Raw genomic sequence first — 17,546 nt, 5'->3', positions numbered from 1 at the left:
ATGGTTTTATATCGTGTCCTAATTCCTGAATTTTATATACTTTAAGCAATCTAATGACTAATTCTCAAAAATCAGAAAATTGAAAAAAAATTGTTACAAGTAACACAGTAGGTTTACCAAATCATAACAACAATGTTTCTAGAACTGTACACTTTCTATGCCCATATCCAATCCAGAAATCCAGTTAACATTTACTTATTACATATCTTAAGTCATTCAGTTTTGTGATAATTCATTACTGTTTTTATCTTCTGTGACCACACCTTTGAAGATAACTACATACCGTGCAAGAATGTCTCTGAATTTGGATTTGCCCAGTGGTTTTCCTCTTTTAGTTTGAGATTATATGTACTTGACACAGATACCACAAAGTGTTTCTTGCTTCGCTTATCGCAGTTAAGCATTAGGAGGATATCTGTCATCTTAACAAGAAGCAAATATGGAGCAATGAAATTATTTTAAATTATTTTCCTTTCATATTTAAAATATTTTAATGTATTTTCTTTTGTATTTCCTTTTAAAGTAATAGAAGTTATGGGAGAATCACTTAAAGCCTATGGAAAGACTGTGTGTCTCTTCAAAACTTTAGGATTTGTTTTCAGCATCTCGGTCATTTTTTTACCAACATTTTGACCTGAATGGTCCTTACTCCATGTAAGTAGACTCAGAACAATGAGTCTGAGGAGAATATAATTACTGTCTTTCTGTATGGGTGACTCATGCCTAAAACAATACTGTAGTTTTGGTGTCATGGTAATTTGTCAATGTCTTCAATATTTTCAGCACACTTAAATGGAATTTTATTTTTGTTTCATTATACTCATAAAGACTCAAGATTCTAATTTTATATTATTTTATTTTCCTGTTGAATAGCAACCTGAATCTAATTATATAACTAGCTGACTTTTATATTTGTATTCGGTCACTTGTAAACCCACTTCAGTTCCTGTATGTGAATGCATATTTGTGTGTGTGTGGGTGTGTGTGTGTTTGTGCATGTGTGTATGTGTGTGTGTACGTGTGTGTGTGTTTATCCGAAACTAGGATATTGATGTTGAGAATCACCTGGCTGAAATTCTTTTCCACAGCACTTTTAGAAATCAAAAAGTGGAGGAAAGACTACTCCTGTTCCGAAATAATAGACACTGGGTGACCAGAACTGAAGTATGGACTGATCAAATGGTACACAAAGCAGAGGTTAACAATTCACTCTCCTGAGAACTAATTAGCAGTTCCAGTCCAATGCAAAGAATTTATATGTACTGAGGAATATGGAATTGTATCATAACGAGCTGAGATCATGTACAAACAATTTCTGAAAGATTTCCAAATAGCTAAGAATGGATACAGAGAATTTTCAAGACCCTGAGACATTAACATGTTGTTTAAACTCTGTCCAGAGGAAACCACTAAAGTACTGGATTAATCTACTAAAGTAATTTAGTAGCAAGCATACTTTACAATTGTTTGCAATTAAGCATGGTGGTGAATAAAGAGAACACTTTAAAAAAAGGTATGTTTCTTAAAGTTTGTTTCAAGACAGCGAGAAAAAGCACAGTTATTATTATTTTTTCTTTCTTTCACAGACTTTGCACCTTTTTGAAAGAGCACTTTGGGATCCTTAATTACCTATTTATTATCAGAACTTTCTTCAGACCCAGAGTTCTTTTCAGTCCTGTCTTGACTTCTTCGTACTTTAAGCAAAGATGATGGGTTCAGCATGGATATCATTGTGGTATGGAAGATGACCAATAATTTTTCAACTCCTTGTGTGTGGTTAGATTTGGATCTCAAGTAGTTTTTTCCCAACCCTACAAGGCAACCTATTCCCCATGAAACAATTGCCATGTGGGAACATACTTCACTACTCATTTGGGCTGCAGAATGAAGCAGGACCATACAGTGGACAAAGGCCATGGCTGGCAATAGGCAGCACTCAATTATACAAAAAGTGTGAAGAAAAACGTCTGTGTGGCACATCCCTCCTGAGAGATTCCTCAGATCTCACTTTCAAGGCTCTCCATATATTGGGTATGACAGAACTAGTGTAACCAATTTTCAGAATACATAAGTTCATCAGAAAAATGTACATGGGGGTGTGTAGAGATGGACTGGTACAGATAACAAAGGCAATGAGAGCAGGATGAGGGTGAACAGGAGGAAGCATTCTTCAGGTACCTCAAACTTCTTGGTGATTGAAAAGCATTTTACAGACAAGCCCTTTTCCTACCACAAAGAGCAATTGACACAATTAACAATCATCTCCTGGAAGACAGAGCAGTAAGCCATTAGAAGGATTCTTGCAGATAAGATATATTGATTTTTTAATACTTTTAGACACTCAGTTACATCAGAGTCAAAGTCTTTCTCTGTAGTCACAAAAATCAAAGCTTAGAAGTGATTTATTCTCACAGATTTTTATATCTAATACTTTCTCTCTTAACACCAGGGGATTTTCCAAACTGTGTTAAGCATTGAGTCAAGTGTCCAAATATTTACAAAGCTGGTGCAAACTTGTAGTCTTTGCACTAATGCAGTTCAGGCAGAAATTTTACCATGGGTGAGTTCAGTTTCACATGCTGTATAATCAATCATTGAAATTAAGGAAAAGAAAACATTGACTGTATCTCATCTTTTTACCCATTCTAATCAGTAGCTAGTTATAAATGTTATACAAAAGAGAAACAAGCCGAGAAAGAAATTAGGGAAATGACACCCTTCATAATAGACCCAAATAATATAAAGTACCTCGGTGTGACTTTAACCAAGCAAGTAAAAGATCTGTACAATAAGAACTTCAAGACACTGAGGAAAGAAATTGAAGAAGACCTCAGAAGATGGAAAGATCTCCCATGCTCATGGATTGGCAGGATTAATATAGTAAAAATGGCCATTTTACCAAAAGCAATCTACAGATTCAATGCAATCCCCATCAAAATACCAATCCAATTCTTCAAAGAGTTAGACAGAACAATTTGCAAATTCATCTGGAATAACAAAAACCCAGGATAGCTAAAGCTATCCTCAGCAATAAAAGGACTTCAGGGGGAATCACTATCCCTGAACTCAAGCAGTATTACAGAGCAATAGTGATAAAAACTGCATGGTATTGGTACAGAGACAGACAGATAGACCAATGGAATAGAATTGAAGACCCAGAAATGAACGCACACACCTATGGTCACTTGATTTTTGACAAAGGAGCCAAAACCATCCAATGGAAAAAAGATAGCATTGTCAGCAAATGGTGCTGGTTCAACTGGAGGGCAACATGTAGAAGAATGCAGATCGATCCATGCTTATCACCCTGTACAAAGCTTAAGTCCAAGTGGATCAAGGACCTCCACATCAAACCAGACACACTCAAACTAATAGAAGAAAAACTAGGGAAGCATCTGGAACACATGGGCACTGGAAAAAATTTCCTGAACAAAACACCAATGGCTTATGCTCTAAGATCAAGAATCGACAAATGGGATCTCATAAAACTGCAAAGCTTCTGTAAGGCAAAGGACACTGTGGTTAGGACAAAATGGCAACCAACAGATTGGGAAAAGATCTTTACCAATCCTACAACAGATAGAGGCCTTATATCCAAAATATACAAAGAACTCAAGAAGTTAGACCGCAGGGAAAGAAATAACCCTATTAAAAAATGGGGTTCAGAGCTAAACAAAGAATTCACAGCTGAGGAATGCCGAATGGCTGAGAAACACCTAAAGAAATGTTCAACATCTTTAGTCATAAGGGAAATGCAAATCAAAACAACCCTGAGATTTCACCTCACACCAGGGAGAATGGCTAAGATCAAAAACTCAGGTGACAGCAGATGCTGGCGAGGATGTGGAGAAAGAGGAACACTCCTCCATTGTTGGTGGGATTGCAGACTGGTAAAACCATTCTGGAAATCAGTCTGGAGGTTCCTCAGAAAATTGGACATTGAACTGCCTGAGGATCCAGCTATACCTCTCTTGGGCATATACCCAAAAGATGCCTCAACATATAAAAGAGACACGTGCTCCACTATGTTCATCGCAGCCTTATTTATAATAGCCAGAAAATGGACAGAACCCAGATGCCCTTCAACAGAGGAATGGATACAGAAAATGTGGTACATCTACACAATGGAATATTACTCAGCTATCAAAAACAACGTCTTTATGAAATTCGTAGGCAAATAGTTGGAACTGGAAAACATCATCCTGAGTGAGGTAACACAATTACAGAAAAACACACATGGTATGCACTCATTGATAAGTGGCTATTAGCCCAAATGCTTGAATTACCCTAGGTCCCTAGAACAAACGAAACTCAAGACGGATGATCAAAATGTGAATGCTTCACTCCTTCTTTAAATGAGGAAAAAGAATACCCTTGGCAGGGAAGGGAGAGGCAAAGATTAAAACAGAGACTGAAGGAACACCCATTCAGAGCCTGCCCCACATGTGGCCCATACATATACAACCACCCAATTAGACAAGATGGATGAAGCAAAGAAGTGCAGACCGACAGGAGCCGGATGTAGATCGCTCCTGAGAGACACAGCCAGAATACAGCAAATATAGAGGCGAATGCCAGCAGCAAACCACTGAACTGAGAATAGGTCCCCTATTGAAGGAATCAGAGAAAGAACTGGAAGAGCTTGAAGGGGCTCGAGACCCCAAAAGTACAACAATGCCAAGCAACCAGAGCTTCCAGGGACTAAGCCACTACCTAAAGACTATACATGGACTGACCCTGGACTCTGACCCCATACGTAGCAATGAATATCCTAGTAAGAGCACCAGTGGAAGGGGAAGCCCTGGATCCTGCTAAGACTGAACCCCCAGTGAACTAGTCTATGGGGGAAGGGTGGCTATGGGGGGAGGGTTGGGAGGGGAACACCCATAAGGAAGGGGAGGGGGGAGGGGGATGTTTGCCCGGAAACCGGGAAAGGGAATAACACTCGAAATGTATATAAGAAATACTCAAGTTAATAAAAAAAAAAAAGAAAAAAAATAATAAAATTTAAATTTAAACGTAAAAAAAAAATAAATGTTATACAGAAAAACAGATCAACCTACTTATTTCTATGCTTTCGTATTGCCACAGGTATAGTCTCTCCAACCACCCTGTGTGTGTGTTGGTCCCCGATTATTCTCTGATTGCTATTATGAATATTCAAACCCACACAATAAAGGTATAAATTCCTCAAGACCCATTACTTTTGAAGATAATGCAAAATCAAATAATCATTTGATAAATAAATAATTACTGGTTTTAATACATAGAATTAAAGGCAAGGTACATATCGATGTCTACACAGGAAGGAGGTCATCAGAGAAGCTTTTTAAGATATGGAAAGTGAGACTTGGAAGTGAAGAATGATCAACCAAACAACACCATACCCCTTCGTGCTGCAACCTTCAATATGACAGCTGGTATTTGTAACTTAATAATTAACGTCTCTTTATAGAACATGTTTTCTTAGCAGGAGTATCACTGCATAGGCATTAAATTTCTATTTTCTTAATATTGTTCGTGATATTCTATCAACCAGACTTTTGGTTTAAATAAAAAAAAAATAATAAAAATGTATTGTCCTGATATGTAGTCCGGGCTAACCTGAAATTCCTATTTCTCTGTCTCAGTCTCTTGAATGTGAGTATTCTAAGAACAGGATATGGTGCCTGACTTGATAGAAATTCCTTCCCATTCTTTCATCTCAACATCGTAGAATTCCAACAAACTACCTGTATTTCTGTACACATAGTATTTATACAGTTCATCCCTCTTTGCTCATTTTTGCATATGGCACCTGTGGTGTGATTGCTTGGTTACTTTCATGGAAAATTGTTCAGTTCCAGCAGAGCCTAGTCTGTTTTCAAATATCTACCTTTTCTTCTCTTTATAGTTACACTCATTTTTTCACAATGTCACTGCTAAAGTAGCTGTTAGCACTGTGGTGGTGACTACTTTTCATCTTGTTCACATTGTTGCCTTATATGGAGACTGAGTATGGACTGCAAAGTTCTTATCATTATGTTTACCATCCTTACCAATATCTGAGCTCTCATGTAATGAGGAACTCCAGTGCTAAGCGTACTTTTGTTCCTTGGGGATTCTGCCTGTCCCTTCCCATTATATCTTCTGAAGTTCAGTCTCATGTCCCTCAAATATTGGAATGTGGCAAACTCATTTTTCTCACACTCTGATAACTTTTCCCTTCAAATGAGATGTCCTTTCCTGTTTTGTGGAGTGTATATGTCTTTGCTGAAGTTTGGGTTTTCTTGACAAAAAATATACCACTTTTTCCTGACAAGTGTAGAGTAGGAGATATCACCAGCCTCTTAGATTCTCTCTCTATTCACTTGATATAATGAAATGTCAGAGGTATGTGAGTAGATCAGCACATGGTTAATCCACAAATCAAATGTGATCTTCAGTATTTCCAAATTATAGATAAATAAACATGTTATCTATGTTTATAAATACCATATAAGACACACACACACACACACACATACACACACTCACACACACACTTGTATGCCTATATATTCATGCAGAGACAGAGACACAGAGAAACACAATAGAAAAAAGCACGTAGAGGTTGTACATGAATTAAAATGTTAGTATAAGCAACAATGAAGGATACCAGTATTTGTTTACATCCTGCTTCACCATTTGATCACTTATAAACATGGCTAAGAAAAAAAGCATCCCCCATGAGTTTGCTTCTGTATGAATAAGTTAATTTCCCAAATCACTTAAGTTGATCAGGTGTGGAATGCTTGTCAGCTACATGGGTCATTAGCTTGTGTGCATGTCTAGCCACAAACATTTTAGATTTACATTTGGGTACACGCTATTTTGGGGAATTTATCACCACAATACATAATTTTCACTTCTGTTCAATAATCGATCACTAGATTAATTTTCTATTTGGGTAATGAAAAAACACAGCTCTCCAAAACAACAAAAACAACAAAAAAAGAAAAACAATACACGATTTTCTTGTGGGGGCAGGGGAAATAGTCAAGTATAATACTTTATTAGATCTATTAGATTAGATCTGACCCATTCATACAAAAGTTATAAAAATCTAAGTGTAGACAACATAGGGTAGACTTAAAGCTCTGACAGTTATGAAGCGAGAGTGCTGTTGAACATACTTGACAATTCAGTGGACTCTGTTCTTGTAGAAAAAAAATGCTGGAATGCATAGGATTCTATTGTTATGCATTTCACACTTATTTTGATGTAGTGTAAATATTTGTCCATATTAAAATAAAAGAAACAAAAAACAAAAACAAATAAAGAGCCTTCCCACAGCCAACACAGAGAATGACTATATTTTTAATATGAAATATTTTTAAAGCAACTTACTTTTCATTAGTAATTTCTGTATTTGTATAGTTAGCTCTCTAGTTAGAGAGTGAGGCCTTTCTTCTCCCAGGTAAATTTCCAGAATATTAACTCAAGAACTAGAATGTTGTATTTACATTTTGATTTGTGCAATAAAAATGACTCACGAGAAATCCTGAGGTTTCATAAAAGAAAACTTACTAAAGCTAAAAGCACACATTGCACCTGACATGATAATAGTAGGATATTTCAACACCCCATCCTCATCACTGGAGAGATCTTGGAAACAGAAATTAAACAGAGATGTAGAGAACATAATAGAAGTTATAAACCAAATGGATTTAACAGATATTTATAGAACATTCCATCCTAAAATATAAGGATATACATTCTTCTCATAACGTCAGGGAACCTTCTTCAAAATTGACCACACAATCGGTCCCTCAGCAGACCTTAACTGATACAGGAAGATAGAAATAATCCCATGCATTCTATAAGATCACCACACACTAAGACTTGTCTTCAACAATAACAATAATGTCAGAATGCTCACGTATACATGGAAGTTGAAAAATGTTTTAATCCAAGGAAGAAATAAGGATAGAAATTAAAGACTTCTTAGAACTTAATGAAAATGAAGACACAACATTCCCAAACATATGTGACACAATGAAAGCAGAGCTAAAAATAAAAACTTATAGATCTGAGTTCTTGCGAAAAGAAACAGGAGAGAGCATATATCAGGAGCTTGATAACACATGTAAAAGCTCTAGAACAAAAAGAACTAAATAAACCCAAGGGGGGTAGAAAGCATGAAATAAAACTCAGAAATGAAATCAATGAAGCAGAAATGAAAAGGACCATACAAAGAATCAACAAAACCAGGAGCTGTTTCTTTGACAAAAACAATAAGATAGATAAACCCTTAGCCAAACCAACCAGAGGTAAAAGAGACTGTATCGAAATTCACAAAATCAGAAAGAAAAGGGAGACATAACAAGGGAATCTGAAGAAAGTAAAAAAAAAATCATCAGATTCTACTATAAAAGCCTATATTCAACAAAACTACAAAATCTGGAGGAAATGGACAATTTCGTAGACCGATACCAGGTAGCAAAGTTAAAACAGGAACAAATAAACTATCTAAAGAACCCCATAACTCCTAAAGAAATAGAAGCAGATATTGAAAGTCTCCCAACCAAACAGAGCCCAAGTAGAGATGGTTCAGTGCAGAATTTTATCAGACCTTCTTAGAAGACCTCATACAAATATTATCTAAACTCTTCCGCAAAACTGAAACAGACAGAGAACTACCACATTCCTTACATGAATCCACAATTACTCTTATACTTAACCCACACAAAGACTCAGCACAGAAAGAGAACTTCAGACCAATATCCCTTATGAATATTGATGAAAAATACGTATAACATTCTTGCAAACTGAATCTAAGAACACATCAAAAAAATCATCCATCATGATCAAGTAGACTTGAACCCAGGGATGGAAGGATGGTTTAATATAGGAAAATCCATGAATGTAATCCATCATGTAAACAAACTCAAAATTAAAGAGCACATGAACATTTCATTAGATGGTGTGAAAGCATTTGACAAAATTCAACAATCCTTGTGGATAAAAATCCTGGAAAAATCAAGAAATGAAGGCTCATATCAAAACATAGTGTGGGGCTGGGGATTTAGCTCAGTGGTAGAGCGCTTACCTAGGAAGCGCAAGGCCCGGGGTTCTTTCCCCAGCTCCGAAAAAAAGTACCAAAAAAAAAAAAACATAGTGTAAGAAATATACAGCATACCTGTTGCTAACATCAAACTAAATGGAAAGAAATTTGAAGCATTCCCACTAAAACCAGGAACTAGACAAGGATGCCCAACTCTCTCCCTACTCATTCTAAACAGGACTCCATGCCATAGTCTGAGAAATCAGACAGCATAAGGGGTTCAACCAGATACAAATTGGAAGAGAAGATATCAAAATATCACTATTTGCAGATGATGTGATTGTATATACTTAAGTGACCACAAAAGTTCCACCAGAGAATTTCTCAACCTGATAAATAACTACAGCAAAGTGTCAGGGTATAAAATTACCTCAAACATACCAGTATCCTTCCACTCGTCAATGGATAAACACGCTGAGAAAAAATAATGAAATCACACACTCCACAATAGTCCCAAATAATATAAAATAACTTGGTGTTAGTTTAAACGAGCAAATGAATGATCTCTATGACAAGAAGTTCAAGTATCTGAAGGAAGGAATTGAGGAAGATCTCAGAACATAGAAAGAGATTCCATGCTCATGTATTGACAGGATTAATTTAGTAAAGATGACTATTTTGCCAAAAGCAATGTACAGATTCAATGCAATCTCCATCAAAATTCCTACTCACTTCTTTAATAAAGCTAGAAAGAGAAATTTGCAAATTCATTCCGAATAAGAAAAAAGCCATGTAGCTAAAACTATCTTCAACAAAAAAAGAACTTCTGGGGGAATCATCACCCCTGAACTCAAGCAGTATTACAGAGCAATAGTGATAAAAAAACTGCATGGTATTGGTAAAGAGACAGATGGATGGACCAGTGGAATAGAATTGAAGACCAAGTAATGAACCCACACACCCTATCGTTTGATATTTGGCAAAGGAGATAAAACCATCCAAATGAAGAAACATAGCATTTTCCAGAAATAGTGCTGGTTCAACTGGAAGTCAGCATGTAGAAATATGAAAATAATCCCAATTTTATGACCATGTACAAAGCTTAAATACAAGTTAATCAAGGACTTACACATAAAACCAGATACACTCAAACTAATGGAAGAAAAGGTGGGGAAGAATCTTGGACACATGGGCATTGGAGAACATTTCCTGAGTAAAACACTAGTGACTTATGCTTTAAGATCAAGAATTGACAAATAGGAGATCATAAAACAGCAAAGCTTCTGTAAGGCAAAAGACACTGTCATTAGGATAAAACTGCAACCAACGTATTGGAAAAGATTTTTGCCAATCCTATATCTGACAGTGGATAATATCCAAAATATACAAAGAACTTAAGAAGTTAGACTTTAGAAAGCAAAAATACCCTATTAAAAATGGGGTAGAGTGAGTTACAAGACATTCTCTGCTGAAGGTTTTCAACTGGCCAAAAAACACCTAAATAAATGTTCAACATTCTTAGTCATCAGGGAAATTCAAATCAAAACAAATCTGAGATTCCACCTCACACCAGTCAGAATGGGTAACATATAAATCTGAGGTGACAGCAGATGCTGGCAAGGATGTGGAGAAAGAGGAACACTCCTCCATTGTTGGTGGGATTACAGACTGGTACAACCCTTTTGAAAATCATCTGAAGTTTCCTCAGAAAATTGGACATTCCATTACCTGAGGACCCAGTAATACCTCTCTTGGCCATATAACCAAAAGATGTTCCAACATACAACAGTGCAATATAGTCGAATATGTTCATTGCAGCCTTATTTAAAATAGTCAGAAGCTGGAAAGAACCCAGATGCCCTTCAAGAGAGGAATGGATACAGAAAATGTGGTACATCTACACAGTAGAATATTACTCAGCTATCAAAACAATGACTTCATGAAATTCATAGGCAAATAGAATAAACTAGAAAATATCATCCTACATGAGGTTATTCTATCAAAGAAAAACATACTTGGTATGCATTCATTGGTAAGTAGATATTATCCAAAAAGCTTGAATTACCCATCATGCAATACACAGACCACATGAAACTCAAGAAGTATGATTAAAATGCAGATGCTTCACTCCTTCTTTAAACGGGGAAACAAAATACCCATGGGAGGGGATAAGGAGGCAAAGTTTATAACTGAGATTGAAGGACCTGCCGTTCAGAGCCTGGCTCACATGTAGCCCATACATATACAGTCACTAAAACTAGATAAGATGTATGAAGCTAAGAAGTGCAGGCTGACGATAACTGGATATTGATCCCTCCTGAGAGACACAGCCAGAATATGTCAAATACAGAGGCAAATGGCAACAGCAAACCACTGAACCAAATCAGACCCCAGTTGGAGGAATTAGAGAAAGGATTGAAAGAACTGAAGTTAATAATAACAATCTCAACCAAACAGAACTTCCAGGGACCAAATTTCCAACAGCAAGACTATACATGGCCTGACCCATGGTTCCAACTGCATGTGGCAAAGGATGGTCTTGTTGAGAAACAATGGAATGAGAAGCAATTTTTTTTTCGGACAATGTTGTACCCCCAGTGTAGGAGAATGTGGGGAGGTATAGGGAGGCTGTGAGTGGAGAGGTGAACTCCCTTATAGAAGGGTAGGGGGAAGGGTTAAGGGACTTGTGGACTGGAAACCTGGAAAAGGGAATAACATTCGAAATGTAAACAGGAAATATCCAACAGTGAGAGAAAGAAAGAGTGAAAGAGAGAGAGAGAGAGAGAGAGAGAGAGAGAGAGAGAGAGAGAGAGAGAGAGGGAGAGGAGGAAGAATAAGAGGAAGAATAAGAGGAAGAGGAAGAGGAAGAAGAAGAAGAAGAAGAAGAAGAAGAAGAAGAAGAAGAAGAAGAAGAAGAAGAAGAAGAAGAAGAAGAAGGAATTGAAAGAGAAAGAAAAATAAACTTCCATTCTTCCCCATTCCCTCTCTTCCTCAGCTGTTGTTTAGGCAGTCATGTTAGTGAGATGCTATAAGTGTAATTTCTGGTGTTACTTTGGAACACCATCTCATAGTATACTTTAGTCTCTTACAATCTTCTTTCCCCTCTTCTGTAATGTTCCTCAGCCTTGAATCAAGTGATGTTTTATAGATAGATGCATTGAGACTGCACCTGAAATTTCTATCCTGCATTTTGAAAGGCTGGGATTTTTACTGTGATCTTTGTTGCAGACACTGTAATTAATTCTGTATATAAGGACACATGACTTTGATTGATGTTAGGTATGATACTGGCTTAAGTAAGTAAGGGACTGTATATACTCCCCCATAGTCACAGCTGCAATAGCCTTATATATGTGGCTAAATTACCAGTACCATCCATGTTCATTGAACAGGACTTAAGCAAAATTAGAGAGCTGTTGGCTATCAGCAAGCTATTTATGCCACTGCACTGCCCTTATGTTTATCCTGTCATGTTGATCATTGTGTTTTACAGGCATGATGTGAACAATCACTTGAAACTGACAAGACTGGTGATTGTAATTACATGCTATACTAGAAATTAGACCTGTGCCTGGCACATCTTTCTCTTTAATAGTTACTTTCTGATAATCAGGAGAATGTAAAAGTTAAATTTAGTCTTAAACTAACAAAAGGAAATTAAACTTTTTCCTGCTATAGAGCGTTTTTTAATTGAAGCAAAATAAATATTTACTTGATGTTGGGGAAATATAATTTAATAGTATAATCCAAACAACTTTTAAGTGATTGAAAGTCACATGTAGTTGGTAGCTGTCATACTTTCTAAAATTGGCATCAGGATTGTAACGATGAAATATTCACTGCTTTATACAAATACATAGGAATAATGAACAAAATTATGTACCAAGCTTCATGCTTTAGGTAAATAATTGCATTTATTCAATTGTATATAAGATTATATCATATTAGCTAGGTTTCAAGTGCATAATAATCATGATTAAATTATTAATTACATATTAAAATAAGCATACTTGGGTTACCAAGTATAAGTGGAAAATAAAATATATTATAATAACCAAAAATATTTATTAAAAGCAAAATGATGAAAATATTGTTTACATAAAAGCAGCCTGGAGCTATATGTCACCTTAAAGTTTTATAGTGTGTTCCAGTGAGGTGTCCCAGCAGATAAAATTTCATGCCTTGAAAAACCAAGAAACTAAATTTGATACCTACACATATATGTTTTGAAGACTTCAATATTCACCACAATACCTGCACACATAAAAGGCTACACAGAATATTAATAATGAGACTAATGAGAACAATAATAATAAGAAAAAGAAAAAAACAAAACTATAGGAACATTTTAAATAAATAATATATTGTATTGGTCTTAAAATAGGAAATTAAACACATTTTCTTAGTACATTAACTATTCAAAGAAAAACTAACAGGCTTTTACTTCATTCTATATGAAAGCAAAAACACATGAGATCGATTGTGCAGAGGACAGAAACAGACACTTATCCAAGGTTCTATAAGAAAAATTTGAAAGATCTACAGTATAATATTAACATATTTAATCAAACACATCTTACGATGATAAAGGAAAGAAAACTGGAAAAAATGATGGCTGAGTGTAGTCTCAGCACCTAGAATGTGCCAAGATGTCTCAAATACAAAGACACCAGAAATACATGAGAAAATGATAAATAGGTTGATTTTATTATGGAATAAGTATTGTAATATTAGCTTAGTGGTTAAGAGCACTTATACTCATAAGAGCAAACACATTCATTTTCCAACATCCACGAAGCCACTTGCAACCAGCTGTAAAAGCAGCTCCAGGGGATCTGACATCTCCTAGTCTCCCCAGGTGCCTGTGTCCATGTGCACAAATCTATTCATACGCATTCACACATAACAGATCACTCAAATAAAAAAGATTCATGAATGTATTTTCTGCACATATTATGAATAGTAAGCATTCTACATATGCAAACACAATTGCTACAATATAATAAGAAAGAAGACAATTCGCAAATAGTATGAAGAGTAAATTAAGGATTAAAGCTTACACAGTTCAGTAAGGATAAAATGTTAAACTTCACTATTGAATTGCAATGTGGATGTTAAAAAATCTAACATTTGAATTTATGAGTAAAACTATTTTATAAATTATTTTATTTAAATACATTCCTTCCATTGTACAATCTCCTTGTCCCCTCACACAGTTACTCATCCCATTCCACCTCTTCCTTCCCTGACTCCAAGACGATGTTCCCCAGATTCTGCCAGGCCCCATAATCCCTGGGGCCTCAAAACTCTCAAGGATTAGGTCAGACCAGGCAGGCCTCAGCTATACATGTGTCAGGGCATCAGAGCAGATAGTGTATGCTGCCTGGTTGGTGGCTCAGTGTCTGGGAGATATCAACAGTCCAGAATAGTTGAGACTGCTGGTCTTCCTATAGAGGTTGCCCCCCACTTCAACTTTGTCAATCCATCCCCTAATCCAACAACTGACAGAAATCGGAGACTGATACCGTTTTAAAATATATGTATCATTTAATTTTGAATGGTATACTATGGGTTCTTTCACAAAAAATTGATAGCATTATGTATTTATTATAGTCTTCAGAGATGGAAATTTGGCAGTATTTATACAAGTATTTCATTACTTTACAGCATTGAGATCATTCCAACAATGTGTTTTGTAATTTAAACAAAATATATTGTAAATAATCACCACTGAGTACAGTGCCAAAGTCAGTGTCCATGCTGATTTTCTGTAGCGAACTTTACTTAATGAAAATGAAAATAATCTGAATGCCACAATTAGGTTATTATTTAAACAAATGAGTAATCTACCATTTATTAAATGCATGATATTCCATGAAGAAATTCCTCATGCACATGTATTCAAGATATATTGTTAAATGAAAAACAAATGAGAGAATATTGCATTATGTAATTAAACTTTATAAACAGAAGATTAACATATATTCTATAATTTTGTCAATGTAGAGTAAACCTGATACAAGAGCATGGGAGGCAGTAGACAGAACACTGGGAGTTCTAGGTCATTTTGAGCTACACAATGAGATCCAATTTTAAAAACAAATAGATCTGATTTGAAAGAATATCTGCCAAACCGATCTTGGTGGTTACATTTGGAAGTTTTAAGAAAGCAAGTTATTCTTTGACAATTCCATACATGCACAACACATGTATGGAAGCCCACTACACTCCCAATATCTTATCTTCCCCAACCAACATATCCTCTTTAGACCAAGTCCCCTCAGCACATGCATATCTTTTATTTTTCCTTCATGACCCCCTGGATTTAACCTGAGTCACTTCTGTGAAAAAGACCATGAAGCTATACACTTAACAACTGATAAGACACCAGTGTCTACATCATTTTCTATTCTCCAACACTTCGCTTAGTTCCTTTGAATAGGCAGGGTCAATATTATATAGGGTCTGTTCAGATAGATGTAAGTATTCTGAGTTCCTGAGTGCCACAACTGTATCAAGCTCAGAAGACAGCACCTCACAGATTTCCTTACCTATTAATTAGCCCTTGAAAGAGGCCAAGACCTGCATATCACCTTATCTCTACACTGGAAGTTATCTCCGGTCGATAATCATTTGAAAATGAAAACTTAGTTTTCTCCAAGGGAATCTCACTGGGTAACCAAACTAATTTTAAGGGTAGAATTCGTATAAAGAAATAAGGGAACTGAACAACATCTTTGGGGGATCCTTGTCATAATATGACAGGAGTTTTTATTCGGAATGTCTTTTTCCTTTTGTTATTTATTTATTTATTATTTATTTATTTATTTATTTATTTATCTATTAATTTTTACTCTGTATGTTTTGTGTATATATTTTTTCCTGGTTTTCTGTTTCCATGAAATACCTGATTGTGTGAATGGAAGTCTGTGTCTCAGTGTCAGTATCAGATTCTTGTAGCCTGCATTGGCTCTTTTCTATCTGTTGTTTTGTTCTATTCAAATTCATGAACTTTCATTTTATTTTTATCCCTTAGATGACTGTTTGTTTTCTAGTGAGAGTTAGAAGAATGCAGACACAGATGACTGGAGAGGAATAGAAGAAGGAGGGAATAGAGGAAAGGGAAATCATAATTCAAATACATTGCATGAAAAAGTCAAATTTTAAGAAAAGAATTTTAAAAACATACTTTCTAGTGCCTGTCTGCCCACTTTTCTCAAAGGCTTAACAAATTTCATATTAAAAGTTAATGAAAATATTTTAAACCCTTTCCAAGGCAAGGAAAATTATTTGTTTACAGCCAATCTGTAACTGCAACTATGGGAGTGAAGCTTCTGTAGAGTTGCAATATTGCAATAGGAAATTCTTTAAATGCTTTCAGAGATATTAATCCACATAAGTCCAGTGGGAGTTTCACATGATGGATGTTAGAAATTTTCAATGGGAAGATATACATTTTCGATACTTCAGTTTTCATGCAACTCTTCAAGATCAAATTAAATGTATGGGATACAATCAAGGAAGAGGTATGATCCTTTGAAATTTTCACAATCAACCCAAATAATACTAAAATACCATTAATAATTCAGAATATATTGTATCCTAAGCCCACATCAGCATGACAATTAATAGAAGTAGATGTGTATCAGTGGATAAAAGCTGTTTCTGGAGAGGCACTATTTTATTTCTGGGACAATTTCACTTCGTTGGTAGATGGGTTAAATTAAAGTTTGATAATGAAGGCCTTGCTGTAAAAGATCATTCTCTCTCAACAGGAATTTCAAACCCTGATATACAGCACGCTAGCATTTCAATCAATCATCTGAAGAAACCTTGATAATGTCTTTATAACATTAAAATGACTGTACAGGAGTTAGTGTTAATCAACATCTCTTCTTCAAGCAAAATACTTCTCATTTCATCCTTTGGTGTAACAAGATTCCAAATTCAATTTCATGTAAATTAGATGAAGATGATGATGTTGATGTTGATGATGGTGGTAGAGGGGTGGTGGTATTGGTGGTGGTGTTGGTTGTGGTGGTGAATATGATAAAGAAGTCAAAAACGATCTTTTGGGACAGAGAACAAAGCCCATACTATATTCAGTGTTTTTCCTATCTTTATTGTGTCTAGGATCGAGAGTGAAAAATAATCTATTGTAAGTGCTATGTTGGGAAGGAAGAGGTTTAAGCTCATCAATAGCCCACTATCCATTACAAGAGAAAGCAAATTTGTCCTGAGAAATATATATATATTCTCACATGAAACCCTTACCATAACCATGGCAATGAATCAATTTAATTTTGTGAGGCAGCAAATTGCCTTTCAGAGTTTAGCTAATTAATATAAAGTGATCATGTACAGAGTGCACTCCCTGGCTGTCAGGACCAAAGCCCATGAATTTTAGATCTTGTTGTTCTAGGATTTTAAAAGTGAAAGACATAATTGATGGCAATGTGCAACTCTAAAAGTCTTACTATATAAGTCACAGAGACACCATATATGCTGATTATCAGGTTAG

General features: G+C 35.7%; 1 long non-coding RNA gene across 1 annotated transcript in view; it reads right to left on the bottom strand.

The window, feature by feature from the left end:
• Positions 1 to 339: 339 nt before the first annotated feature.
• The window catches only part of LOC134484249 (uncharacterized), a 28,518-nt gene continuing 11,311 nt past the window's right edge, over positions 340 to 17,546 (bottom strand). Inside the window, exon 3 of the long non-coding RNA XR_010061665.1 lies at positions 340 to 422. This is a non-coding gene — a long non-coding RNA (uncharacterized LOC134484249). The remainder of the gene's footprint in view (positions 423 to 17,546) is intronic.

This window comes from Rattus norvegicus, chromosome Y (genome assembly GCF_036323735.1).
Source record: "Rattus norvegicus strain BN/NHsdMcwi chromosome Y, GRCr8, whole genome shotgun sequence".
Classification (NCBI taxonomy): Eukaryota; Metazoa; Chordata; class Mammalia; order Rodentia; family Muridae; genus Rattus; species Rattus norvegicus.
This window is presented reverse-complemented; position numbering and strand designations above follow the sequence as displayed.